At 43.1% G+C, this 27703-nt stretch overlaps 1 protein-coding gene and 1 long non-coding RNA gene across 3 annotated transcripts in view; one reads left to right on the top strand and one right to left on the bottom strand.

Annotated features, from left to right (window-relative positions):
- LOC110303848 overlaps positions 1-10496 on the bottom strand; it is a 22125-nt gene extending 11629 nt beyond the window's left edge. The window contains exons 1-2 of one of the 2 annotated variants that reach the window (XR_002378968.1): positions 10469-10496; positions 5950-6189 (exon numbers count right to left, since the gene is read on the bottom strand). This is a non-coding gene — a long non-coding RNA (uncharacterized LOC110303848). Of the gene's footprint in view, positions 1-5949; positions 6190-7747; positions 7775-10468 lie in introns of those variants that run through there. The other variant, XR_002378969.1, reaches the window with a different exon arrangement.
- Positions 10497-15172: 4676 nt separating this feature from the next.
- The window catches only part of Frs2 (fibroblast growth factor receptor substrate 2), a 77826-nt gene continuing 65295 nt past the window's right edge, over positions 15173-27703 (top strand). The window contains exon 1 of the mRNA XM_021175238.1: positions 15173-15324. The gene's annotated coding sequence lies outside the window, so the exon portion shown is untranslated. The remainder of the gene's footprint in view (positions 15325-27703) is intronic.

Genomic DNA, 27703 nt, shown 5'->3' with positions numbered 1-27703 from the left:
TCCTGGAACTCACTTTGTAGACCAGGCTGGCCTCGAACTCAGAAATCTGCCTGCCTCTGCCTCCCAAGTGCTGGGATTAAAGGCGTGTGCCACCACTGCCCCACTACACTCACATCTTCATTCCCCCCACCCCACCCCCACCCCATTCTTCCTTCTCTCTTTACTTTGTTTTCTCTTTCCTTAGTGTTTGCATCCTGGTGGCTTTCAGTACAACAGAACTCCTAAGCTTGCCTAAGTCACTTCTGCCTCTTGGGGGGCTTACAGAGCAAGAAAACTGTGGGGTTAGGATGAGTTTATAGTACAACCCCCTTTCCCTCTTTCATTTTTTTTTAAAGACTAGAACAGTTCAGTTTCCAGTTTCCCAATAAATATTCATATATCTGACGATTCATAAGCTGTTGAAATGAAAAGTTGCCTTTGGATACTTGGTAAATAAATTTAGCCGTTTCTGTAGAGAGAATGAGAGCAAACAGACAAAATGGTCCAGTTTCTGAAGAGCAAACGCTCTTGCTTCTCCTTATACCTGGGGGTTCTGTTCTACGTCATTTCCTTTGAAGTCAGAGGGGCTCTGTGCAGGATCCGCCGCGAGACCGGCACACCAGCCTCTATACATGAAGGTGTGAAGTGCCATTACGATAAACTATCCGCAGTGTGGCAGAGGGAACATTGGCTTAATACACTTGGCGGTTGCCCTCGCAGATCCCACTGTCTGTGAGAGCTTTGTTCGACTGGAGCAAACAAGACCGTTTTGAATCTTGACACACAAGGGCTCTTTCAGCAGAGCATCCCGTTCTGACAGAAGGCACAGTGCTGGGCAGACATTGCAGTTGCGAGCCAGCACACTGAGGGCATTTCCCTCATATCCTCCCCGTCTGTAAAGAGTCTGTTTTCCAGTCCCCAAAGTGATTTCTCTATAGATTGGAGGGATGTATAAACATTTTATGTGTTTACGCTCATGCAGAATGGAGGGCGAACTGCAACCATATAAAAGTAGCCTGGCCTTCCCAATATGGAAAGAGAATTCTTTGCGAATTTTACCTCGTGAAAAGCAGAGTGTGTCGTAGAAACGAACATGTTGGAAACATGGAGTTGCTACAGTTGCTTTGAACCTCAGGGATACTGTTCTGCCCATCACTCTGCAGAATCCTCTGTCATCTATCCCAATGTCCCTGTGCCGTTCATTTGAAACCTAAGTCAAATGATGTCAGCTTCTTAATCCTAGAAACATTAGAATGAATGAGAGGTAAGAGAGATTGACCAGGGATTCCCCCACCACCTCTCCCATGCCCTCACTTTATAATAGTGTCTGCTTCCTTATTCCATTCCTTATTCCACACCATTCTGCTCTGTCCCCAGGGCTTTTTCCCCTCAGGCTGTAGCATGAATTCAACTTTAAGAGCCTTCACTTTCAAGTCTGTTTGCAGGGCAGGACACCAGCCCTTGGGCAGTAGTTTCTTCTTTTGGCTACCATTGGAGTAGAGGAGACATTTTCTTTCTTTTCGGTTCTTTTCTCTTTTTTTAAGATTTATTTATTTACTATATATATGTACACTGTTGCTGTCTTCAGACACACCAGAAGAGAGCATCAGATCTCATTACAGATGGTTGTGAGCCACCATGTGGTTGCTGGGATTTGAACTCAGGACCTCTGGAAGAGCAGTCGGCAGAGCTGAGCCATCTCTGAAGTCCCAGGAAACATTTTCAATTTAACATTCTAAATGCTTTTTTTTGGGAAACCTGTGTGGACATTTTACATTATAGACAATGTTTACATCCTTGAAGTTGGATGAGATCACCAATGGAGGAAGTGTAGATGAAGGAGACGAGAAAGAACTGAGTTCTGGGTGTATCGGTTTTGGTTTTGGCTTATTTTTTTTATTGGATATTTTTTTTATTTACATTTCAAATGTTATCCCCTTTCCTGGTTCCCCACCACCACTTCTGAAACCCCCTATCCCATCCCTCCTCCCTCTGCTCTATGAAGGTTCTCCCCCACCCACCCACCTACTCCCACCTCCCTGGCATTCCTCTGCACTGGGGCATATAGAGCCTTCACAGGACCAAGGGCCTCTTCTCCCATTGATGCCCAACAAGGCTATCCTCTGCTACATATGCAGTTGGAGCCATGGGTCCCTCCATGGGTACTCCTTGGTTGGTGGCTTAGTCCCTGGGAGCTCTGGGGGTTTGGGGGAGGGGGAGGTCTGGTTGGTTGATATTGCTGTTCTTCCTATAGCGTTGCAAATCCCTTCAGCTCCTTCAATTCTTTCTTTAACTCCTTCATTGGAGACCCCACGCTCAGCTCAGTGTGTGGCTGCGAGCATCCACCTCTGTATTTGTCAGGCTCTGGCAGAGCCTCTCAGGGGACAGCTACATCAGGCTCCTGGGGTATATCAGTTTTAAGAGATTGAGGGGAAGTGTGAGATAGAGCTGTCTTGGAGATTGTTCCACGGTAGTCCATATAGCTCCACTCTTTGAAGTAACAGCCTCATTGGAGGCCAGGTATGGCGAATTGTCCCTGTAATCCCAGGTTTTAGGAGGCTGGGGTAGGGGGGTTACTACCTGAGCTTTGAACTTTCCTATAGCCACACTTTAAAAAAGAAAATGCTGGGATTCTTTGATGCCCTCACACTTTCTATACATTTTTTTTTTTAACAAATCCTTTAAAACATTACGTTCCATCTGACAGTTGGTTGGTCATGAGTGATGGAAGCAGTCTCCCCAAATTAACGGCTCTGTTACTCACTCTGCACTTACCACAAGGTGCCTTGGGTGCCTTGTAGCCTCTCGGCTCTTTTTCTAGGAGCCCACAGCTCATCTCCACAGCTGGCATTTTTATTCTCCTCTGGGACTCAGAGTTCTTGGTGCTCTTTGTAATGTCCTGTATCTTGCTCATGATAATCGTGCAATAAACATTTGCAGTGGTTTAGATCCAGGGATATTTCAAATAAACATTTTTAAAATTAGAAATCACTTCGGGTTTCTACATACCTATGTATCTTTTTAAGTGCACTGAGCTCTCTGTAGGAGTAATGAAAGCTCGCCGTTAATTTACCAGAAGAGAAACATTTTAAATATGTGTAGCTAGGACTTATTGCTTAAGTCTCCTTTCTTCTTTCTCCAAAGGTCATTTGGTTTTTTCTTCAGGGAGCATTCTCCTGAAACACTCCAGTCTCTGCTCTCCAATACTGTCACCACACGTGCTCTATCTTTGTAGGTGAGACCCTCTGCCTTGGTGACATACAGTTTGCACGTGAGTTTCTGCTGCTTCAGAGCAACTTGAGAATTCTGTGCTAGTCACACTTCTACAGCCTTGGCATCGGTCCACAGTCACCACTCAGAAAGCACCTGGTCTGCTGGATTCCTTGCCCGTGAGCACGCTGGAAATGGCCAGAGAATTCTATTACATGGCCCAGGGAATATGAAGGAAAATGAAATTTGCTTTACCAAGAAAGGAGGTATTTGAAATGCATATGGTTCCATCGGGAGTCTTAAAAAGGCATAGCTTTGCCGGGCGGTGGTGGTGTACGCCTTTAACCTCAGCACTTGGGAGGCAGAGGCAGGCAGATTTCTGAGTTCGAGGCCAACCTGGTCTACAGAGTGAGTTCCAGGACAGCCAGGGCTACACAGAGAAACCCTGTCTCGAAAAGAAAGCCAAAAAAAAAAAAAAAAAAAAAAAAAAAAAAAAAAAAAAAAAAAAAAAAAGAAAAGAAAAGAAAGAAAGAAAAGGAAAGAAAGAAAGAAAGAAAAGAAAGGAAAAAAAAAGGCATAGCTTAAAAGGTAAAGTGAGGTAAAATGGCAAACAGGTTACAAGTTCCCGATGTAGCTCACTGCTTGGTGAATATTACAGTGTTTACAATCACTCACACACTAATGGGTACAGAGGTGCACAGTAAACTAGCCATGGTTGACTCTGTGTGTGTACGTGTGCGTGTGCGCGTGCGCGTGTGTGCGTGTGTGTGTGTGTCTAGGGCTCTGGATGCAGCAGGTGAGCATTCTACCACTGAGCTACACCCCTGGCATAACTACTAACTTAATACTTCAAGACTGACAGTGGGAAGAATTTTGAAAATTCTTAATACAAAGAAGTGATAAATGTTTGAAATAATGAATATACCAATTACCAATCATATTGTTAGATACTGTATACAAATATTTAAATATCACACTATTCTCCATAAACATGTATAAATAAGTCAATGAAAACCTTAATATATTAAATAGATGTAAGACATATTTATACATTATATAATATATACATATATTTATATATAAAACATAAATAAATACACAAATATAACATATGTAATAAATGTATAAAATAATACAAATATATAACTATATTCATATGAATTTAAGCATATAATATATTATATTTACAGTATATTATGTATTATATACAATATATATTATCTAGAGTATATAACATAAATATATAAAATATTATAATATAATAAATATGATATATAGTATTATGTATTTTATATTATAGTATATAATTATATATAATATCTATATTATTTACATATACTATTTAGTTACATATATAATTATATATTACATATTATATATAATGAATACATATCTTTAACCCTAGGACCCCATGGTAGATAGACAGCCAGCCCCCACAAGTTGTCCTCTGACCCCCACCCATACAAATAAATAAATAGACATAATTTCACAAATATATAGAAGTAAAAATCAGAGTTATATTATTATATATTATATAAAATGACATATGTAACATACATAATATATGGTATACATTATTGCATTATATATAATATTATAATATGTTATATATTACATACATGCCAGGTTTGGTGGTATATGCTTGTAATTCCAGCACACAGGAGGTTGAGGCAGGGGGGTGAAGAGTTTGATATCAGGCTGGGCTATAAAAGAAGACACCTAATTTCTAAAACAAAAATAAAGCAAAACTATTTACCAAAAGACAAGCATGCATAAACAATTAGACTCATAGTTATAAATATGACTGCACATGTCCCACTCACAAAGCAAGCACCAGTGTATCTGCAACTTGCCACTTGCCATGTGTGTGTTGTTTAAGTGCTGCAGATTAAGCTTGGGCCTTGCACATGCTAGGCAAGTTTCTGTCTCCAGCCTCAGAGCAAGCTGGCATTAACATCTGAAGAATGAACCTAAGCTCTAAAGAGCTTATGGCTTCTGGTAAATACTTCCATTTTGTTTTGCCAAGCGTGGCAGCACATGCCTTTAATCCCAGCATAGGAGGCAGAGGCAGGCTATTCCTGTGAATTTAAAGCCAGCTTGGTCTACGTAGTAAGTTACAGGCAGCCAGAGCTATGGAAAGAAACCCTGTTCTCAAAATAATTATAATAACTTAAAATATATCCTTTTAATAGGAAAGTTTTATTAAAAGTAAGTACAAGGAAGTTCAAATGAACTCTGATTTGTACTTCTCTATACTTGTGAAAATGCTGCAGTCTTCTAAAAGTTATGTTTATTTATTTATTTGTGTGGGCGGGTTCAGAGGACGGCTTGTGGGATCTGGTCCTCGCCATCTCCCATGGCGTCCTCTGGACCAGGTTGCCAAGCTTGTAAGTTGTTACTCCAAGTGCCTTTACCCACTGAGCCATCTCACCCATAAAAATGCTAATTTCTTAAAACAATTTTTTTGGGGGGGGGTCCTGTTCTGCTAGGGCCTTAAGTGTATATGTCATAAGCACACACAGCGCCTACATATCGGGTTTTGTTTGTAGGAATGTAGGTGATCTTCCACAGGCCCTTACAGTAAAACAGATCATTTGCTGTAGTTGTGGCTGCGGAGAGGAAGGAGTTAGGGAATTGGGATCATTAATGGTAAAGAGGTGCTTTCAGATTTTACCCTCACACCCGTCCTATAACAATCAAAACAGCGTCATTTATTACATAAACAGCCATTAAACTGAAAAATAAATGATTCACTATTACCTGTGCTATCTAAATTTCACACTGCAGGGCTTGTAGGGTAAATGCTGGCGTGGTGGTCTGGAGGAGAGCTGAAATCATTCTTCAAGTTGTGAGCATTGACGCTAGTTTCTCTTGGGATAAAGTATCCCTTGTTAGCTTTTGTACCCATACATTGTATCCAGTCACAGCCACCGCTAACATTCAGTGGGCTCTTCTAGTATTCCTCTAGATGGACTCTGTTAGCATTACTTTGTTAAACTCCTGCAGAAACACAAGTTAGGCATTTTCAATTGTCCTTTCACAGTTAAAGAAATAGACCACCAGGGCTGGAGAGATGGCTCAGTGGTTAAGATCACTGGCTGCTCTTCCAGAGGACCTGGGTTCAATTCTCAACACCCACATGGCAGCTCACAAGTGCAGGTAACTCCAGTTGCAGGGGTCTGGCACCTTCACATGGACATATGTGCAGTCAAAACACCAATGCACATAAAATAAAAATAAAAATAAAATAAAAACCACTTTGGGCTGGAGAGATGGCTCAGAGGTTAAGAGCACTGGCTGCTCTTCCAGAGGTCCTGAGCTCAATTCCCAGCAACCACATGGTGGCTCACAACCATCTGTAATGGGATTCGATGCCCTCTTCTGGTGTGTCGGAAGACAGCGACAGTATACTCACATACATACAACAAAATGAGATCTAAAAAATAGAAAGAAAAGAAACAGGCCACCAGCTGGTAAGATGGCTCAGTGGTAAGGGTTCCTGATGTCAAGAAGGAAGATCTAAGCTCTATCCCTGGGCCCTACATTGTGAGTGGAAGAGATACTAACTCTCTTTCAAATTGTCCTTTGGTCTCTTCATGTGCACTGGGGGGCAAAATGCCTACTTCCAGCAACTAGCTAAATAAATGTGATTTAAAAATAAAAGAAACTGGCCAGAGAAGTTTGCCCTGCACATACTGGTTGCACAGCTAGGGTCACACAGGGCTAAGCCGCCTCTCTCTGGCAGTGTAACTTGGGATTCTGCAGAGGAGAGAGAGAGAGAATGGAACTGGTCTGTGGTTTATGATTTTGACTTTATTTCATCGTTGGCATATACACTTTTGTCTAATTGGGAGGTGACTAAAGGCATCTGGGGCTGGTTGGTGTGTTGGTTGAAAATTACTATTATTATGAGGATGGTCATTATAGTATTTAGTAATTATGCAGTGCTTTATACTTCAAAGACCTGCGCTTTATAATCATTTATTAGCCATGTCTCAAAACATCTCTATGATATAAAGATGCATTTATCGTGTGTATTTTGGAGGAGGAGCAGAGAGGCAGAGAGAGATGGGTGACCATTTTAAAAATAAAGTGAAAGATATAGGTTGTGTATGTGTTTATGTGTGTGTGTGTGTGTGTGTATGTTGGGGAGCGAGGGATCAGAGGACACCCCTCACACCATGTCGGCTCTAGTTATCAAATTCTGGTGCTCAGGCACACGCCCTTTCCCAATGAGCCATCTTGCTGGCCCCGGGCCAACACTTTAATTAAAAAACAAAACAAAATAAAACAAACATACAAACAAAATCAATGAAGGTGAAATGTAACCCTGCCTCTTTCACACTGATTTAAATAACTCAGTCCTGGCAACAAGCCGGTTAATTAGTTTAACCCTTTTGAAGGACATTATCAGGTCTAATACGTTTTCTTAATATTTAATTAAAAATTAAATGCAAAAACATGTTAAAGATTGATGCCCCTTCCCTCTGAGGGTTTTTTGTTTTTGTTTTTGTTTTTTTCTCAGAGACAGAGTTTCTCTGTGTATCCTGTAACTCACTTTGTAGACCAGGATGGCCTCGAACTCAGAAATCCCCCTGCCTCTGACTTTCGAGTGCTGGGATTAAAGGCGTGCTCCACCACACCCAGCGCAACGATTCAATTTTACTCTCTCCCATTTCTCCACCCGACCGCAATGTGACTACAGACACTGGTTCTCCAATAGCAGTCTTGTGTTGCATTGGTTTACATCCATTGTCTGGGAGAAAAACAAAATAAAACAAAACAAAACAGACTTTGCTCACTATAGACGTAGAACTCGGTGATAAATTTCAGTTAGAGACAAAAACTTCACCACAAGCATTATATGAGAATTTCAGAAAATTTCAGATGTCTGGCGGTTTGTATGCTTCAGAATGAAGACGACAAACAAGTCAGTGTGTCGTGGGCAGCAGAGGGAGGAGCTCCTTGTGGGTTTACTCTGGATTCCTCTAGACAGCCCTGGAGCAGATAGGCGCATTCTTCCGTAAACTGAGCATCTTTTGGGTGGGAGGCAATCACGGCTATGTCACATGGGGAAGACTCAATAAATATTAGTTTAGTGGTTAAGACTGCGCCTTCAGAGACAGATTGTCTGTCTTCTTATTCTGCTTCTGTTCCTTGCTATCTACCTTAACCAGCAGCAAGGCTGCTCTCCACTCAGAACAAAGGGAACAGAATGGCCAGATCTCAGTCTTACACAGTTGTTTCTAAGTATCTGATATTGTCTTCTCTCTCTCTCTCTCTCTCTCTCTCTCTCTCTCTCTCTCTCTCTCTCGCTCTCGCTCTCGCTGGCTCGCTCTCTCTCGCTGGCTCGCTCTTTTTTTTTTTTTTGGCTTTTCAANANAGGGTTTCTCTGTNTAGCCCTGGCTGTCCTGGAACTCACTTTGTAGACCAGGCTGGCCTCGAACTCAGAAATTTGCCTGCCTCTGCCTCCTGAGTGCTGGGATTAAAGGCGTGCGCTACCATGCCCGAGTGTCTTTTCTCTTTTCCATACAGTTGACAACTAGTATCTACACCCCCCTTACGTCATTGGTGGCAGGGATCTGGGGATGTAGTCGCTCAGTTGTTCCAGTATTTATCTAAAATGCATAAAGGTCCATCTCCGGCACCTCATAAGCTCAGGTTTAAGTCATCTTTTGCTACATAGTGAGTTCAAAGCCAGCCTGGGCTACACATTTTGTTCAAACAAACAAACAAACAAACAAACAAACAACCACAAGGGCTGGTGAGGTGGCTCATCAGGTAAGAGCACTGACTGCTCTTCCAGAGGTCCTGAGTTCAAATCCCAATAACCACATGGTGGCTCACAACCATCCATAATGAGACCTGACACCCTCTTCTGTTGCGTCTGAAGACAGCTACAGTATATTTATGTATAATAATAAATAAATCTTTTTTAAAAACAACAACAAAACAAAATCCATTGGTGTTGATTCATTTGCTGTCTGTGCTTGCCTTTGTGGGCTCTCAAGAGCTGGTATCCAGGAAAACTACTTTCAGACTCTCTTAAAGTACTTTGGAATAAATAGTTATGACAAGAGTCTATACCTCTTTCTTTTAAAATATCTATATTCTCTTCTGTCCTGGTGGCCCCAGACTTAGTGTCTTCAGTGAACACTTTACTTATGAGAGGGAGCAACTCACTAACCTTGATGAGGAAGACAATGGTGCCTTGTGCCAGATGTTTGTGTGCCAGACGTGTGTCAGAGTAGTTTAAGTTTCAAGAGTTGGCAGAAAAAATTTTCTTTTTGTTTTTTTGTTTTTTTGTTTTTTTGAGATAGGGTCTTGAATCCCTGGCTATCCTGCCTCTCCTTCCAAAATTCTGAGGTTACAGGTAAGCACCAGCACTCCAGTGCTTTAAAAACAACAACAACAACAACAACAACAACAACAACAACAACAACAACAGCAACATCTTTAATGTGGTCCTGGGGAGTCAAACCCAGAGGTTTGTCCATGGCAGGCAAGCAGTCTTCAGGCTGAGCTACATCCCGAACCTCAGTTTTAAAGCTTTGCATTGATTCAGCTGGAGAGATGGCTATGAGGTTAAGAGCTCGGTGGTTCTTGCTGAGCACGGTGGTTGGGTGTCCTCAGTACCAGCACCCAGGAGGCATAGACAGGCAGGTCTCTTTGAGTTTGAGGTCAGCCCAGTCTACACAGTCAGTTACGGTCCAGCTGGGCCAGCTAGGGAGACATAGTGAGACTCTGTCCCCAAGACCAAGCAACAGAAGAGATGGCTCTGTGGTTAAGATGGCTGCTCTTTTGGAGGACTGGGTTTAATTTCCAGCATTCACATGGCAGCTCACAACTGTTGTAACTCCTGTTCTGGGGGTGGGGCTGGGGGTAGGGGTGGGGCTGGGGGTGAGGGGGATGCCTTCTTCTGCCCTTTGCAGTGCATGCAGATGGTAAACAGGCATCATGGAGGGAAAAACACTCCATATAAAACCAACCAACCAACCAAAAACCAACCACAACAAATCCACAAACAACAATAACTACCACTGCTACCAGTTACCACCAGTTACCACCAAGAAGACCATGCACTGCTTTTCCAGGGAACCCCAAGCGTCCCAGGGACCCCAAGTGTTCCCAGGACCTATATTGGGTGGCTCACAATGGAAAGAGACTTAAGTTCCAAGGCCTCTAAGGCCTCTGAACTCCCTGGGAAGCGGCTCTCACGAATATACGTAGCCACACACACAGACACACACCTACACGCATCATTAAGAATAAAACAAACCTTGTGGGTGGAGAAGTGGCTTAGTGGTTAGGAGCAAAGGATGATCTTACAAAGGATCTGGGTTCAGGTCTCAGGACACACATGGCGGCTCACAGCCACGGACAGGTCTCGTTTCAGAAGATCCAGTGTCCTCCTCTGACTTCTGTGGGCACAGGGAACAAATTCATACACACACATATATATATATATAAAAAAAAACCAAAAAGAGGGAAAAATCTTTAAAAAAAAAAACAACTTTTGAGCTTATTTTATTTTTATATGTTTATTTATTGGTACAAAACGATGGGACACGTACGTTCCAGAGCCATTTTCAAACCTTTCTGCACCCACCTGGAATAAAACACTTACGTATTGTACACAGTGCGAGTAGCATCCTTTGCGGTACATTTCAAGCACTTGCGCCAAAGAAAGGATCAAAGTTGAGGTAAACAATGTGTGACCATCTTTAGGTTTAAATCGAAACAAAACAAAACTCTAGTTAAGCATAGTGACACTTGTCCATAATCCCAGCCCTTGAGAGGTGGAGGCAGGAGGATTAAGAATTGGAAGTTAGCCTGAACTACATAGTAAAATCCTGTCTGAAAATAACTCTGAAACATCTAAAAGGCTCTTAAGTCTGGGAGATTTGACAGTATCAGAGTAGGCAGTGAAAAATGTCTCAGGGAAGTTTGGAGCCCAAGCTGGGTAAACTGGGTGGTAAAGGCCCAGGCCTGTGTTAAAACAAACGAAACATAAACAAAGACGGCCATTATCTCCAGGCCTGGCTAAGGGTGGACGCTGAAGTGCACAGCTCTTTTGTTTAACAAACTGCCTTAATGGATCTGGGAAGAGGTGCTTTGCAGAGACTGGGTTCTCGCCTTGTCGTTTCACCAGGCATGGGGTCTGTGTGATTGGCACCCCCTTGAGCAGCACTCAGGCTGTCTTCTTTGTGAACAGGACCCCCTGGGCTTGTGCAACCTGGCTATGAAGTCAGTAAAGATGACCTGGAGTCTGGCCTGAGATAAAGATTAAGACCTAAACCCTTCTAAGTAATAAAATAACAGGAATTTTAAGTCTTCTTTGGGGTGGGGTGGAGGGGTGGGTGGGGGGAGGCAGGAGGGTGGAAGGGGCTTAAATGGAAAGATTAAAAAAAAAAAAAAGCAAGCTTTGGATTAAATGTGTGTTTAGGGTGAAGGTGGGCTAGCATTTGGTACCAAAGTGGGGGGGTCTGTGAACCTTGTGTCACTTAAATTACAAGTTTGACAGGGTAACCTAGGGTCTTGGGCATGTTAAACCTACTATCATTGAGGCATACCCCTGCTCCTTGATTTTTAGTCAGGGACTTACTATATATAGTTCAGGCTGCCTAAACACCGGGGTTACAAGTCCACAAGTCCTTCTGCTCTCTACGTAGTTAACAACAACAACATATAAGAGCCTCTATCAGCTTCTATATCCTTTAGAAGACACTGTCAAATGAAGTTAAACACTTTTTTTTTTTTTTTTTGGAAGGGGAGTGGGACGCTCCTCTATATGAATCGGGGAAGAAACAACAAAAACTCCAAAGCCCAGGCTTACAAACGTGAGCAATGTGTGTCTAAACGCACAATACTATACTTTGCCTTTTTTTTTTTTTTTTTTAAAAACTGGTTTTTCTTCAAAGAGCTGAAAGCACTTTTATTCCCTCATTTCTTCTGACATTCTAGTGTGGGCAGGGCAGATTTATGATAGCATTATTTATAGATGGGAGAAATTGAAAATAAAGATTAAATCGCTTACTCAACGCTGCGTGGCTGGGGTGGTGGAGCCGCTGGAATCTCCTTCTGCAGGCTCCAGCCACAAAGTGGGACGCGCAAGAGCTTTGGAATTAGAGGGATCTTTGAGCAATGCTGTTTCTACCCGGGAACAAGAATGTGGCCTTAAGTCAATTACTTCACCTAGGCCTCCGCTATTCTCATTTGTAAAAGTAAGACCATAAAACCTCATGGCACATCGAAGATGGATTCAGAAAACGCATGTAAAGCCTTCAACGCGGAGCAGATTTCAAGGAAGATTTGTTTCGCCATCTCCACCCCCACGCCCACCTCAGAATCATCTGGTTCAGTTTCAGTAAAAATCCAAAAAAAAAAAAAAAAAGAAAAGAAAATTCCCCCATTAAAACTCACTTTCCCCATTTTTATCTCCCGTGGAAAGAAAAAAGATGAATAAAAATGTTCCAAAATGTTGTTTAGTTAGGCAGGAAGCCTTTCTCTCTCTCTCTCTTTCTCTCTCTCTCTCTCTCTCTCTCTCTCCTTCTGACTAGGCGTTGTAACTCAGTGGCATTTGCTTCCAATGGGCTTAGAGACAGATTTGAATCCGCAGCACTACAGAACTAACACTCCTCTCCTCTCCTCTCCTCCCAACCAGAACCACAATCCCGGGTTGCCGAAGGTCCTGAGTTCAAATCCCAGCAACCACATGGTGACTCACAACTACCCGTAATGAGATCGGACGCCCTCTTCTGGTGTGTCTGGGTGAGCAGAGTTGACCGGAATGAGCAGAGGTCCTAAAATTCAATTCCCAACAACCACATGAAGGCTCACAACCATCTGTACAGCCACAGTGTACTCACATACAATAAATAAATAAATCTTAAAAAAAAAAAAAAAAAGAACAACAATCCCATGCTGTAGATTTACCACAATTAAGAAAAGAATATGCAAAAGATAGGCTATTAGAATGCTGTAGTTCTTTAACTGGGCGTCTTATCAGATGCGAGGTGGGGGCGGGGTGGTTGCGGAGGAGGGGCTCTTAAAACTAGGGTTGTTCCGTCTAATCCTTGGAGTTAAAGCTTTACAAGGTCTGGGCGGGGCCTGGCAATTTGCATCTTTAATACGTTCCCAGGTGATGCGGAGCTGCCAGGCCGGCCACACCTTGAGAAGCCCTACCCTGGGTGAGTGAAAAGGTTGGGGATGGGGCCCAGCAATTTGTTTAACAAGCCCTCCCGGTGATTGCGAGGTATTTTCAAGCCTGAGACCTGCTGGCAGCGTGGTGAAAAGCACCTGAGAACACAGCTTCACTTTTAAATCCAGGCTTCACCACTTACCAGTTACGTGACAGGCTGTGATTGAGGGTTCCCCTCACTAGGTCTCTGGGCTCTGTGTGTGTGCGCGCGCGCCCGCGCACTCGTGCTCCTGTCTGGGATTGGGGGGTGGAGATGGTAAATGGTTTGGAGACAGCCTAAGTTTTGTCTGTGTGGGGTCATTTTTTTTTTTTTTTTTTTTCTTCTTCAGTCTACTAGGAGGCATGAAAGGCTGCTTGAACTTGAGAATTCTGGAAGTGTTTACAAACACTTCTGCAATTACATAAAGCACAAGGCAGTACTTTATATACAGCAATAGTGATGGCATTGTTTGCATCTTAAATTTGTAATAAGGGGTTTTCTTTTACTCTGCCTTTCTCAAAGCAGATTGTCTTAACACTCGTCCCTGCAGTATTTAACAGACACTAAGCATGCTAAGAAACTCTCTTCTTTTTCTCCCTTCCTTTTATCCTCCTCCTCTTCCTCCTCCTCTCCTTCTTTTTGGACCAGAGTCTTGCTTCATAGTCCTGGCCACCTTTGTCTGGAGACTCACTGTAAAGCTTAGGCTGGCTATAAACTCTCTGGACTCTCCCTGCCTCAGCCTTTTTAGACTGCTGGAAACAAAATAGCTCGCCAGGTTTGAACCCTTTTCTTCCTTGTGGGGCTTCGCTTCATACTGAAAACCTGCCTTTAATATTTGATACATTTCTTGATTATGTGACAGAGCAAATCTTTTAAGATCGTCTCACTTCTTTGCCTGACACTGATTCTGTAGGCTCTCATACTGTCTGTCTTTGGTAAGAGTTTCAAAAGTGCCCAGGTCTTCTCTATTGCTAGTTACTGGTTAGGTATAAGAATTGTGTGGACTTACTCAGTTCTGGGTACTTTGAAATGTTTACTATTGCGTTATGCATTATATTATTTTTAACGTCTACAATCCAGAGATGAACACCACACACACACACACACCAGGGTGAAATATAAAGAAACAGGATCCTGGCACTAAGATTGCATAGCCCGTCATCTCAGCCTTTGTTTAAAGTGCAAAGGATGACCCATATAGGGAAATACAGTTTGGCTCCCGTCTTTGAATAATTTGAAAAGTCTTGTTTGGGGCAAATGAGAGTTCTACACATACCACAAATTAAAGTAAAACCAAGAGCCAGCATATGTGGTAAAGTCCGATACCTTGGCCGATTTCCTTCTCTGTAAGACACAGAGAATAAAAGCACCAATTTCCAGGAGTTTGAAGGTTATTAAATGAGTTAACGCCACCGAATCGCGTAATGAATGCCCTGTCTGCCACGCCGTAAGCCTTCCTTCGATAAATGTCAACTGCATTTTCACGCGGGACAGAAGCGAGCAAGGATAACACCACCGGCCGGTTGGCAAGCCGGTGAATGCTCTGGGCTCGGCGAAACTAGACTCTCCGGGCCCCTGTAGAATTAAGTGGAAGGGAGCGATCCTAACAGGCGTTAAAATAAGGGGTGCCAGCGTAGCCCGGGGCCCGCGGGACCACAGGCGTTAGCAAGGAGCCCGGGGGCGGGGCCTCGGGGGCGGGTCCGCTGGCGCCCGGAGCAGAGGCCACGCCCCTCCCGGGAGGGTTGGCAGCTCCAGCCTGGGAGCAGTTCCGGTGCCAAACCCCTGCCCTCCCCCGCTCCCCCGGAAGTGCTTGTCTAGGGTTCGGGCTGGAGAGAGGCCTTGTAGACACAGGCGCCGAGGCTCCGTCGGCTCCGAGCAGGGGGTCGGGTCGCGGGGAGAGTGAGGAGCTCCGCGGCTGGCACCCCGCGTCCCTCGCAGCGCCTTCGCGCCGACGGTGAGTAGCCAGGGACGCCGAGCGGGGCCTGCGCTGGGCGGGCGAGCCTCGGACCGGGCTGTCCGCTGCAGGTTCAGCCGTCGGGGATCCGGGAAAGGGGGTCGTCGGCCGCCGCGGAGCGCGCGCGGCCCGCGGGCCTGGAAGGGGCGCGATGCGGGGCCGCGGAGTGGGCGGGGCGCAGCCGGAGCGGGGTTCCCGGAGCCGCGGCCGCCCGCAGAGGGGGGACTCCGGAGCGGGGCCGGGCCGTCGGCGCTGCGACCCCCTCTCTGCATCGGGCAAGTGGGCTCGGTGCCTCCGCTGTGGGGTCTGTGCACTCGGATGCTGGGGACCGGGACAGCCAGACTGCACTGGACATCAGTGTCCAACTTTCGTCGCCTCTTGGGTCTGTCCCCTCTTCCCGTCTCAGTAATTATCCTGTGTCCCAGGGGTGTAGTCTCAGTCCGAGGGTGGGGCGCTCCCTGTGTGGATGCTGGCGATCTCTTACGGGGCTTTTCCTCTAGACCTGCGTCGGGGTCGCTGGAGGTTCGATTTGGACTCGGCTCGAAACTTAACTGAGTCTGGATGCCTGCGTAGGGTCGGTCAGTGAGGCAGTACCATTCCTCGAAGGGTCTTTGCTCCCTTGCAAGCTGAAACTGTTGGGAGTTACTTCTTAAAAACAAAGATTTGAGGAGATTCGGAGATTCAGAGGAGTTTCCCCGTGTTCTTGCTGACGTTAAAAAAAAAAAAAAAAAGATGCTATTCTGTAATCAGCCTTCCGAATTCCTGCGCTCATCCGAAGTCAGAGTTGTAAGACTTCAGTCGGGACCTTGCACAAGTTGACTGCAAAAGGCTGGAGAATTGTATCCTTTTTTTTTTTTTTTTCACCCTAGTTTGTTTACTTTCATACTTGGAGCTGTCATTTCTTGAGATAAATATATATATATATTATATATATATATAATTTTCCTCAGTTTCTCTTCGGGTGTAGTCCAGCTGTGGGAACGCGGGGTGGGGTGGGGGGGGGTTCCCACAGCGGGACAGAGGTGTTTGTTGATTTAAGCATATGAAGTGTTTAACTCCAATAAACTGAGACTTTCCTAGAGAAGAAAATCTTGTAGGCACTGTTAGTAAACTGAGTTTGGGTGATAAACTACGGATAAAAGATTTGTAGGAAATAATGGAGCTATTTTCCGCTTTTATTGAGTTTTAAATTATAATCAGATAGTTTATTTGTTGCAAATGACCTTGTGGTGGTGTCAAGTATACACAAGTCATCTTCATGAAACCAGTGACATTATCTGCCCTTATTATTATGCTTACGTTAGGATTTATACTGTTTTGTTTTTTGTCTTTCTGTGTGTTTCTCTCTCTTGTACTTTCTCTTTCCACTACTGGAAGGGAAGATATCATGAATGAGGGGAATGATTTGAAGTGACGAGTTGCATATACTGTCTTATGCAAAAGAAAAGTTTATTTCATTAAAAAAAACTCTGTGTGTGTGTAATGCCAGAGGTTCACATTGGGTGAACCTAGACTACCCATCACCATGATCGTGATCATGATGATCATTTTGAGACAGGGTCTCCTGAGCCTGGAGCTTGTACTTTGGGCTGGGCTGCCTGGCCAGTAAGCCCCAGGGACCGTCCTGTGTTTGCCCCATGTCCCCAGTCCAGGTCTACTGGTTATCGCACGTGCCCCAGCATCTAGTTTTTAATGGAGGTGCTGTCGGTGCCAGTTCAGGTCCTCTCGCTTTCTCAGCAAGCACTCTACTACGTGTGAGTGGTCTCCCCAGCCCCCCCAAATCTCTGTCAAGGTTGTTGATAATAAACAAAGGGGGTGTTTTTTTAGCCCGTGGGAAAGTGAGTGAAGATAAGTTGTAGTGTTCAGACTCGGAATGATGCGGTAGCCCTAGTGTTTGAAGAACTCAGTTGTTCAGAGCCCAAGATTGGGATGTTGAATTAAAGTCTGGAAAATGAGTCAGGTTAGGTTTGATTATGTTTTTACTCTGGTTATAGCGTGCTTTGAAGGGAAAAAAGTATGGGGGTTATAAAAGCAAAAAAAGGGAATTGGTGAAAATCAAATACTTTCGGGCATTATAACTTTTAACTATTGCTCAAGTCAATTCAAATGACATCGAGCATTTTCTATGCGTCAGACTCTTTTAGTGAACCATGTAGGGAAAACAAAGCCAAAGCCATTAGAACTTGGGATTCATGTTTTGATAATTTTCCAAGTGTGTTGAAATCGTGAAGACTTGAATTGCACTGTCTAGGAATACTAAACCTCCCCTGAATTGGGACTTAATTTGGGGGGGGGACTGTTGAGTGCTTCACCCCGTGCTAGGCATGCTGCCTCACCAAGAGGAAGCTGGTCTGTGGAATGTGAATCTAATGGGTTGTAAGATACTTGTACAAAAGTTTACACTATAAGTATCTGTCTGAATGTGGTGTCATGCTTGCAGTGGCAAAGGAGTGGCAAGGTGACGGTAAGCTTCTTGTCAGGCTGACCCTGTTCACAACAAAAGACTCTGAAAGCAAAAAGTGTGTGTAAATCCTTAACCACATAGATAGTTATCTAAAGTTTGCACTTGTACAAAATCGAAGTGTTTGTAATAACTTAAGTTGAGTATCACAGCATAGAGACGGGAACACTTACGGTGTGGGCCAATACTATTAGTTATTGGTGCTTAGTTCTGTTATGGTTGTGTTTTCTCAACAGCATAGAGGCTTCTTTCTTTTAGACAGGGGTCTCCCTGTGTAGGCGTCTCTCAGAGTAGTCAGGAGACCGTCTTGTCAGACATGTCCAGTCATTCCCCTTAAGAGTTATGTGGCTAGCAGAACTGTCTGTATTTGAAGCCAGATCTATCTGCCTTGTCAGAAAGCTGGTATTTCTACTTCATGATGTTGCTTCCCAATGAGCTTCTTTTTATTTAATGTAGTTTCTGAGACAGGGTCTCCTATCTCTCAAGACTTTGGATCTGTAGTCTCAACCTCCGTCCTCTGCTTGGGATTACAGACATGTCCCACCATACCCTGCTCTTAAACTGGCAATCTTAAGTTAGTTGGTGACTGAGAGTTAACGTCTTCTGAAACAAAGATTTGGGAGGTAGGATTCCTGGATAAAGAAGGCCTTTCAAATTAAGAGAACGACAGTTTTGGAGATGAGAAGGCTCATGATATGGAAGAATGTTAGTGTCCCAGATGACCTGGATGGTTTATTTTGGAATTAGAGATGAAGTTTGCAATTTAAGTCAAGGCTGGATTGTGGAGCTTGCTTAGAGGCTATATTTAGAAGCTCAACATTTTGAAGAAAACAAGAAGTGTGTACCTTGCAATAGTTTAGTGTGCAGAATGATTTATTATGGCAAGCTATTAATATACAACTGTGCATACTGTGAGTGGTGCTGGTGGAGCGAGAGCAAGGGCCCAGCAGGCCGGGAGGAAAGCTGTAGAGGAGGCAGGATGGAAAGCTACATTTTCTAACTGTGGCTGTTGACAGTTGGACCGTTAACTAGGAATATGAGCAAGGAGTTGCATAATTAGGTTTCATTTTTTTCAAAGATGCGGTAGCCTTAAATCCACAGTTCTGCCCTAATCTGCAGAGAAACTGTGGTTACCAATGTATGCTATCAGGCCAAGCCTGCTGAGGGTGTTTAAAATTATTATTATTAAATATACTTACACACAGGAGCTATTGAGAAGCTTTGGCAATGTAGGTTTTCAGTTCGAGAGAGAGGTTCAGTGCTATTTTATATATATAGAAAATACAAATAGATTATTCAGATAGATATACTACTTGAATCTGTATGAGGAGATGAAAGTGCCAAGGGAGTGTGTAGAGGGAAAAGAAAATCACAACAGCAGCTGCAGAACCAAGTCTGCATTTAAAAGCATCTGCTTATAACGAAAGAGACAGCAAGTAGATTGTAGTGTACAGTGGGTAAGGAGTTTGGTAATCTGGGTTTTTTCCTTAAGCTATAAATTTAGATGGTGGAGAAAGAAATCTGTTCATTAAAATTCCCGTGACCCAAAGTTCTGTCCCTGCCACCCCCATGGTAGAAGGAGAGCAGCAGCTTTGCAAGGTGTTCTCTGACCTCCACATGCAGGCCACGGTGACTCACCCTCTTATCGAAGACACACACACACACAATGTCTGTGTGTGTAAACAAACAAACAAACAAACAAACAAATCAGTCTAGTTAAAAAGAATCCAATGGGGTTTGGAGAGATGGCACAGAGGTAAAGAGCACTGACTGCTCTTCCAAAAGTCCTGAGTTCAATTCTCAGCAACCACATGGTAGCTCACAACCATCTATAATGGGATCTGGTGCCCTCTACTGGTGTATCTGAAGACAGCTACAGTGCACTCATATAAATTAAATAAATAAATCTTAAAACAACAACAAAAACAAAAAACCACCAAGTGCTGTGGTCGTGCATACCTTTAATCTTAGCACTCAGGAAGCAGAGGCAGGTAGATCTTTGTGAATCCCTGTCTCAAAAACAACAATAACAGAAACCCTAAAAACACAAATTAAGAAATTCACTGGAGGCAGGCTGGGAATGTAGTTTAACTGGTAGAGTTTTTACCTAGCGTGCTTGAGACCCTGGGCTGTGGGTTACACCCCCAGCATTTCCTACTAGCTGTACCTATAACTTCAGCACTTAAGTGGAGGCAGAAGGGTCCCAAGTCCCAGGTCATCCTCAGCCACACTGAAGTTGAAGCATTGAAGGCTATGTGAAACTGGTTTCCATCTCACACACACACACACACACACACACACACACACACACACACACCGTCCTTGCAGGCCCCCCAACAACTAACAACAGAATCAAGAAATAGAAATTTCTTGACTTTGCTGGCAAGCCTGTTGTGCCATCATTCAGTTTGCAGGGAGCTCAGGCTCATTTGGAGTCCTTTGGGCATTTGTCTAGTGAGTGCTGTGTGAGGATTTAGAGGTGAGTCTGGTATTTCATTTATTTTTTTTGTGTATGAGTTTCATTTCTATTTCAATATTTCAACCTCTGATATTCAAAGACATTATGTGTGCTTCTCATTACAATGACTGTTAATAAAGTTAATATTGCCTTTTGTAAAGTGGTGTGTATATATATATATATATATATATATATATTTCCCCTCTGGTTCTTTTATAATACCCTTCTTATGATGTGGTAGTCAAGCCCAAGATTTCAGGCATCTCAGTTAGGTTCCAGCCCAATAGAAGTACTTTTCATTAGCGTGAATAATTTTATTCAAATGTTCTGATTACCATAGAGGAATGAAAGAATAAGATACTCATATCTATCATATATGTGAAGACTATGCTTTACTTCAAATTTTTTAAAGATTTATTTATTTATTTATTTATTATATGTGAGTACACTGTAGCTGTCTTCAGACGCCCCAGAAGAGGGTGTCAGATCTCATTACGGATGGTTGTGAGCCACCATATGATTGCTGGGATTTGGACTCAGGACCCCTGGAATAACAGTCAGTGAGTGCTCTGAACTGCTGAGCCATCTCTCCAGCCCCCCAAAAATTTTAAGAGCTATTAATATGTGGGATTTTATGTCTTTTGCTTTTTGGATAGTTAAATAGGAAGACATTGTATTTTCACATGTAAAAGATTATAGTAGTTTGAGAATGAGGCTCAGGGCTGTAACTGTTTAAAGACAAGTTTGGTTTTAGTCAGAGTCTCTGCAGAAGCATTTTACTTTCTTCTTAAGAATTAACAACTTAAGCTTTTCAAGAATATGGTCTTCACTGCATCACAGGCACCAGGAGATGTCCAGAGAGTCCTACAGCAGTGTGTCTGGGGGAAGTGACGCAGTGTGCTTTGTCAGGGATGATTGCTTTAGTTTCCTGAGCTTGGTATTAATGGGGCAAAGGTCAGGAGTTCCAGTTAGCTTTAGTCTGAGTGATGGCCAAGGATCTACCTCTCACTCCCACCAGCTGTCTGGGAAAGGCCTTGCTCGTCATTGGTCTCAGACATGGCTAGATGAAAGTGGGACGTTATGCCCTGGAAAAGTGCAGCTTGATGGTTGTGAGCTAACTCTGGGCTGTACAAATCAGAGTTAAAATTCCTGATCTATGACTTGGGGAGTCCCCAGACTTCCTCTAGGCTTCCACTCCTTGCTATTGGAGAGGTTGGTAACTGTTAATGTCGCATGCGCTTCCGCTGCTTCTCTCTTGGGGCCCTCGCCAATAGATCTGTGGTTCTCATAAGCTGACGTGCCTAATAGTGCCATGAAGGTCTGTAGCACTGTTGCCACTTGCTGTGTGAGAGGGGAAATGTAGTCTGCTTTTTAAGAATAAGTTTATTGAATTTAAAAGATAATTCTTTATTTTTTAAAATTATCGTTAATTTTAGGATTATTTTGAAGGAATAATTTTGAAAGAAACATGTTAGTTCTTTGATGAAATACATTGATTGTATAGTTGGCTTTTTTGTTTTTGTTTTTCAGGTAGCCCCTTATGTAGTGCAGTCTGGTCTTGAACCCTCTATTAGCCAAGATTGTCCTGAGACATGTGACTCCTTGCCTCATCTCTCAGTTGCTTATTTTACTGAAGTCAGCCACCATTCCTGTCAAGAGAGACAGACAGACGGATGGACGAATGGGGGGAGGGTGAGTGAGTTCTTGGCAGAGTAAGAGTTGGCAGTGCTCCGTTGGTCTCTCTGCCCCTTTGAAAAGATGGTGGTCCAATGAAAACTGAGAGTCTTGGCTTAGATAGCATTGGAGAAGTTGGAGAAGACTGCTCATCTTATATATTTATGCACATTCAAGTTAGATTCAGGGTCCCCTGGAGGAGCCATGATGGCTCTGAATACTGTAGAGCATAATCCTGCCCCTCTCCCAGGTAGTACTTGAGGTGCTTGCATAGTGCTTGCAGAAGGGGCAGTGCAGACCATCTGCAGGGTTTTAAGGCGAGACGTGGTGGACTGCTGGGATGGGGATGCTGTGGGGTGCTGCTGTAAGTCCTCACTGTGTATCAGCAGCTCGCCTTTGACATAGTGGGATAGCAGAGACTGGCTTTCCTTCCTTCTCAGTAAATCCTGTGCTAATAAAATACTAGTAATTAGAGTGGTCCCTAGGGAAAGGCTGGGTGTGAAGCACTGTGCATAGTGGGCCATGAAGTCCTCTTATCCTTAGGATACACAGCGGGTATTAATAGATGGTTATGGAAGTCGGTTGTCTGATGGAAAGCTTAGCACGTCCTTGTTCACTTAGGGTAGGGGAAGACACAGGGCTTTAACACACAAACGTACTCTAGGCTACTGAGTTACGATGCTAACTTTAGTTTTCTTTGAGTGCTTTAGTTTGAGTAATTAAATAAGTTGGGTGATCTGTAGAAATCTTTGAGTTTGTAATAAGATACCCAGAAGAAAATGTTGGTGTTAGCGGCCCAAGTGCCTTGGAGGTGTTGCTGCCTTAGATAGTAAAGATGGTCTTGTCGTAGACTTTTCCTGTATATAATTGTTTGTGGAAAACTAAAAAAAAAAACCAAAACAAAACATATGTAATTCATTTATTTTAATATTGTTGATTTTTTTTCTACCAAGCATCCCCAGTGGCAAATGAGTTGGAAGAGTACCCTAAAAAATGGAGGGGAAATAGCCCAAAATATTCCTTTTATAAGTTGAAAAGTCTTAATGTTTATAAAGTCTTATTTTTTTTTAAATTAGCCAGGATTTTACATTTTGTGTCTTCTCTGTGTGTAAGCAGTGTCTAAAGTGCTTTCAGCTACAACAATCTTGTTGATGATTTGCTTTAGAGCTTAGAAAGAACTGATTTTTTTCTGTTTTACTCTGTGTGTGTGTATGTATATGTGTGTGTGTGTGTGTATGTATATGTCTGTATGTATATGTGGGGTGTGTGTGTGTATGTGTGTGTATGTATATGTGTGTGTGTGTATATGTATATGTGTGTGTATGTGGTGTGTGTATGTGTATGTATATGTGTGTGTATGTGTATGTATATGTGGGGTGTGTGTGTATGTGTATGTATATGTGGGGTGTGTGTGTATGTGTGTGTATGTGTATGTATATGTGTGTGTATGTATATGTGTGTGTGTATATGTATATGTGTGTATATGTGGTGTGTGTGTGTGTGTGTGTGTGTGTGTGTGTGTGTGTGTGCTAGGTACTGGGGATCGAGCCTAGGGCTGTACATCTGCCTGGCCTGGAAAGCACTCTCCTCCCTGAATGGACTCTTTCCCTGGTATCTCAGCATCCCACGTGCTGAGATTGTAGGTATGTTTCACTATCTAGCTTGAGCTCAGTTTCTGTCTGAAAAACTGAAAGAGAACATTTTTCCCTCTCCCATCTCTCTATATCGGTGGAGCTAGGATTGAACCCAGAGCTTTGTGGCATTTTGTTTGTTTTCAAACTGGCTCCTGCTATGTAGCTCATGATCACTTTGAATTCATGATCCTCATTTTCTTCCTCTTGAGTTCTTTGTGACTGTGTGCACATAGTTGTGCGTGCGCGCGCGCGCGTGTGTGTGTGTGTGTGTGTGTGTGTGTGTGAGTGCGTGCGTGTGTTCAGGTCATATAACGGAAGTTGGGTCTCTCTGTATGCTCTCCTGTACACTGTCCCAGCTGGCTAGGAAACCTGAGGCAGTCCTTCTGTCTCAACCTCTCAGGTGGTGTTTATGGGCATGAGCCACCCTGTCCCGACTTTCATGATTTTGTTTTAATTCTTGTGGCAGTTGTAACTATTTTATAGTTTTGAAAAATAAGACTCAGAGATAGAGTTGATAAAGGTAGCAGTGGAATTCAAACCCAAGCATGTGCGAGATTTTTTTATCGGCTACAGTTGCTTTTGAAATTGTTGTTAATGTTTATATATTTGTACTATTAAGTGTACACATAACATATCCATGATTGCTGGCTAAAATAGATTACTGAAAAGGTAGTAATTCCAGTGTAATTATATGTATAATAATATATATTTATATGTGAATATAGATACAATGTGTATATATGTATAATAGACATAATTGTATATAATTGCTGAGAACTTAAGGCTCATATGGAAGGAGTTTCTGCTATTTTGCATAATTTTAGCTCATTTCATAAAGAACTTTTATGTAGCAAAGAAAATCTGCAGCAAGTAACAGCAGAAGTGAGGAAGATTGTCTGGTATCAGTTCAGTTCTTTTTCTGGTTGTTAAACAAGCCCTTAGGATTTGGATAATCAATGGAGAGGTGGCTCCGCTGTTAAGAGCACTTGTTGCTCTTGCAGAGGACCCAGGTTTGATCCCTAGCTCTTACATGGTGACTGACAACTGTCCGTGTAACTTGAGGGATCTGATAGCCTCTTCTGAATTCCACAGGCACCAAGCATTGCAGGCATACATACATGCAAGCAAAACACCCGTACACAGAAACCAAGGAAATAAATCTAAAGTAAAGGTTTGAATAAGCAGAGGAGTTGGCTTACTTACATTGATACCGTGTTGGTGTCAGGTGTAAAGCTGGTTAGTGTTTTCCTTTGGGCCAGTGAAGTAGTAGAAGCTGGGCCCTTAACCAGATTCATTCTTTTTCTTTCTCGGGATTTCTGTCTCCCACTGTAGCACTGATAGTTTGATCCTTTTGACTAAGGTTACAGGGCTATGCCATCTCTACCTTTTATTCTGAGGTAGTGCTAGAAGGACTTGGGTAATGAACAAGTTAGACCATGAGTCTATCTACTGATGGACGCAGTAAGTAGCTCTTGAAGGGTACTAGGTTTCAAGAGCCGTGCTAGTGATTGCATATAAAATGAATTCATAGAAAAGAATTTTTCTTTTTCTTCCCTCCTTCCTCCCCTCTCCTTCCCCATTTTTTCTTTAAATCGTTTCCTTTTGTTTGTTTTTTTGAGACATGGTTTCTTTTCATAGCCTTGACTGTCCTGGAATTCACCATGTAGGCCAGGCTGGTTTACAATACAAAGACATCCTCCTGCCTCTGTCTCCCAAGGGCTGGGATTAAAGGCCTGTGGCATTCTGCCTGGCTCTTTTAATTAATTAATTAATCAATTAATTTTTAATTTAAAATATGTTTAAGGCAGGGTCTCACTGTGTAGCCCAAGCTGGCCTTAAACTTGGGACAGTCCTTCTGCCTCAGTCTTCCAAGTGCTGATACTCTAGGTGTATACTGCCATGTGTGGCTAGGGCAGATGTGAGCTATTTCTGTGATGGAACACTGTCTAGTGTACTATAGCTCTTGTCTGTAGGAGCCATTTACATATTTGAATTAAATATGTATAAGAAGATCCTATATGTTCAATCTGTTTTCTGCTCTTTTTTAAATGAATTGTGTTAAGTATAAGCTTTGGGAGTTCAAAACTATTCAGTTAAATGTGATCTGAGAGCTAATAGTTTGACTTAAATTGAAGCCTTTTATTAAAGCTTGAGTTAAATAGTGTTCAGCCTACTGACTGCCGTTTTTTTCTGATGTTGTTTTGTGAATTTGATTCTCATATCCTACATATCTTAACAAAAAAGGTTGGGGGCTGGAAAGATGGTTCAGTGGTTAAGAGCACTTCCTGTTTTTCCAGAGGACCTGAGTTTAGTTTCTAGCACCCGTATCAGGCAGCTCACGACTGCCTGTAGCCCTATGTGGCATATACTCTGCCATCTCCACTCTTTCTCTGAACAATTAAATACAAATTTTGAAAAAAAAAGTTGGCTATTAAATTTATTAGTGAGCCAGGCAGTGGTGGTGCATGCCTTTAATCTCAGCACTTGGGAGGCAGAGGCAGAGGCAGAGGCAGAGGCAGAGGCAGGCAGATTTCTGAGTTCGAGGCCAGCCTGGTCTACAGAGTGAGTTCCAGGACAGCCAGGGCTACACAGAGAAACCCTGTCTCAAAAAACTCAAACAAACAAACAAAAAAACCAAAAAAAAAAACAAACAAACTTATCAGTGGGTATTTAGCTTCTTGCTTGGAAGATTCATAAGAAGTTTCATTGGGGGCTGTTGTTCACCTAGGTTGGGAGGGAGGGGTTAAGGAAGGGTCTCTGGAAAAAGTAACATCTATTCAGAGTCCTAGAAGATTAGGAATAGGGCAATTGGGGTGGAGGTATGTCATCCAAAGAGAAAAACACATTTGGCCCCAGAACTTGTAAGAACATTTAGTGTTACTATGTCTAGTGAACCCCTAGAGGGCCCGAGGTATACACAGCCACCAAACTTGTTGCTGTGGAATTCTAAATGTTTCCTGCAGCATGATGGCTAATTTCTATTGTCAGCTATCTAGAATTATTTTGATTAGGTTAATTACAATGGGATGACCTGTCGTTTGTGGGTGGCACCAGTTCCCAGCCTAGGATTCTGTCTGTCCGAGAAGCAAAGTGTGTGAGGTCCATCCTCTGCTCCTTGACAGTGCTTACAGTGTGACCAGCTGTCTGCAGCTCTGGGGCTCTGACTCCCCACTCTCTTGGACTGTGATGTCGAGCTCTGGCACACGTAAACCCTTTGTCCCTTAAGTTGTTTTTGCCAGGGTATTTCATCCCTGCAGCAGGAGAAGTCACTAAGGATGGGATATCTTGTAAATACTAGTGGTGGGGGACATGACCAGTCATGCCCTCAGGAGTGAACCGAAGTGTTCTGGACGCAGAGGGAGTTCCACTCCAATTCAGGGAAAATTGGCAGGACATAGGGGAACAGTAGATGGAAATAATAAAGACAGAGAAGGTTCAGAAAGTTTACAAAATAGACAAAATGTTGCTATTCTGAATAAAATAATTACTTTGAAGGTTTTTTCCCCTTTGGTCCTGGGGGTAAAATCCATGGTCCACGCCCCCCCTTCCCCAAGCGAGACCTGTGCTGCTCATCCAGACACCACAGGCTTGGAGATAGTTTTCTTTTTCTTTTTAACTAGTGGTTTCATGTTATTTTTAACCCAACTTCTTTTAAGATTTATTTATATAGGTGTTTTGTGTGTATATTTATATATATATTTCACTCCAGAAGAGGGTATTAAACCCCATGGGACTACATTTGCAGATCATTGTAAGCCACCATGTGGGTGCTGGGTTTGACCTCTGGAAGAATAGCCCGTTCTCTTAACCACTGAGCCATCTCTCCATCCTATAACCACTGATAGTTCTTCAACTATCATTTTAAGCAAAAGCAATATTGAACAGTATAACTTCATATGGGATCACATAACTATATGGATTTTGGAAAAGATTTGGAAATAGCGAAAGGTTTCTGAGTATGCAGCATACAAGAATGAATTGAGACCCAAGCATGTGGTAAGTCTGAGGAGTAGTGCGTGGCTGTGAGATGTGGCAGCTTCCGTGCTGCCTCTGCTCTGATCACATAACACGGTCACTCTTCAATGTGTGTGCCAGTGAGCGCTCCCTAAAACACCTTGGCGCAGATTGCAGAGTGCTGCGTGAACCAGGCGC

Source organism: Mus caroli, chromosome 10 (assembly GCF_900094665.2).
Source record: "Mus caroli chromosome 10, CAROLI_EIJ_v1.1, whole genome shotgun sequence".
Taxonomy (NCBI): Eukaryota; Metazoa; Chordata; class Mammalia; order Rodentia; family Muridae; genus Mus; species Mus caroli.
Note: the sequence above shows the minus strand (reverse complement) of the source record. Positions and strands in the feature narration are given on the sequence as shown.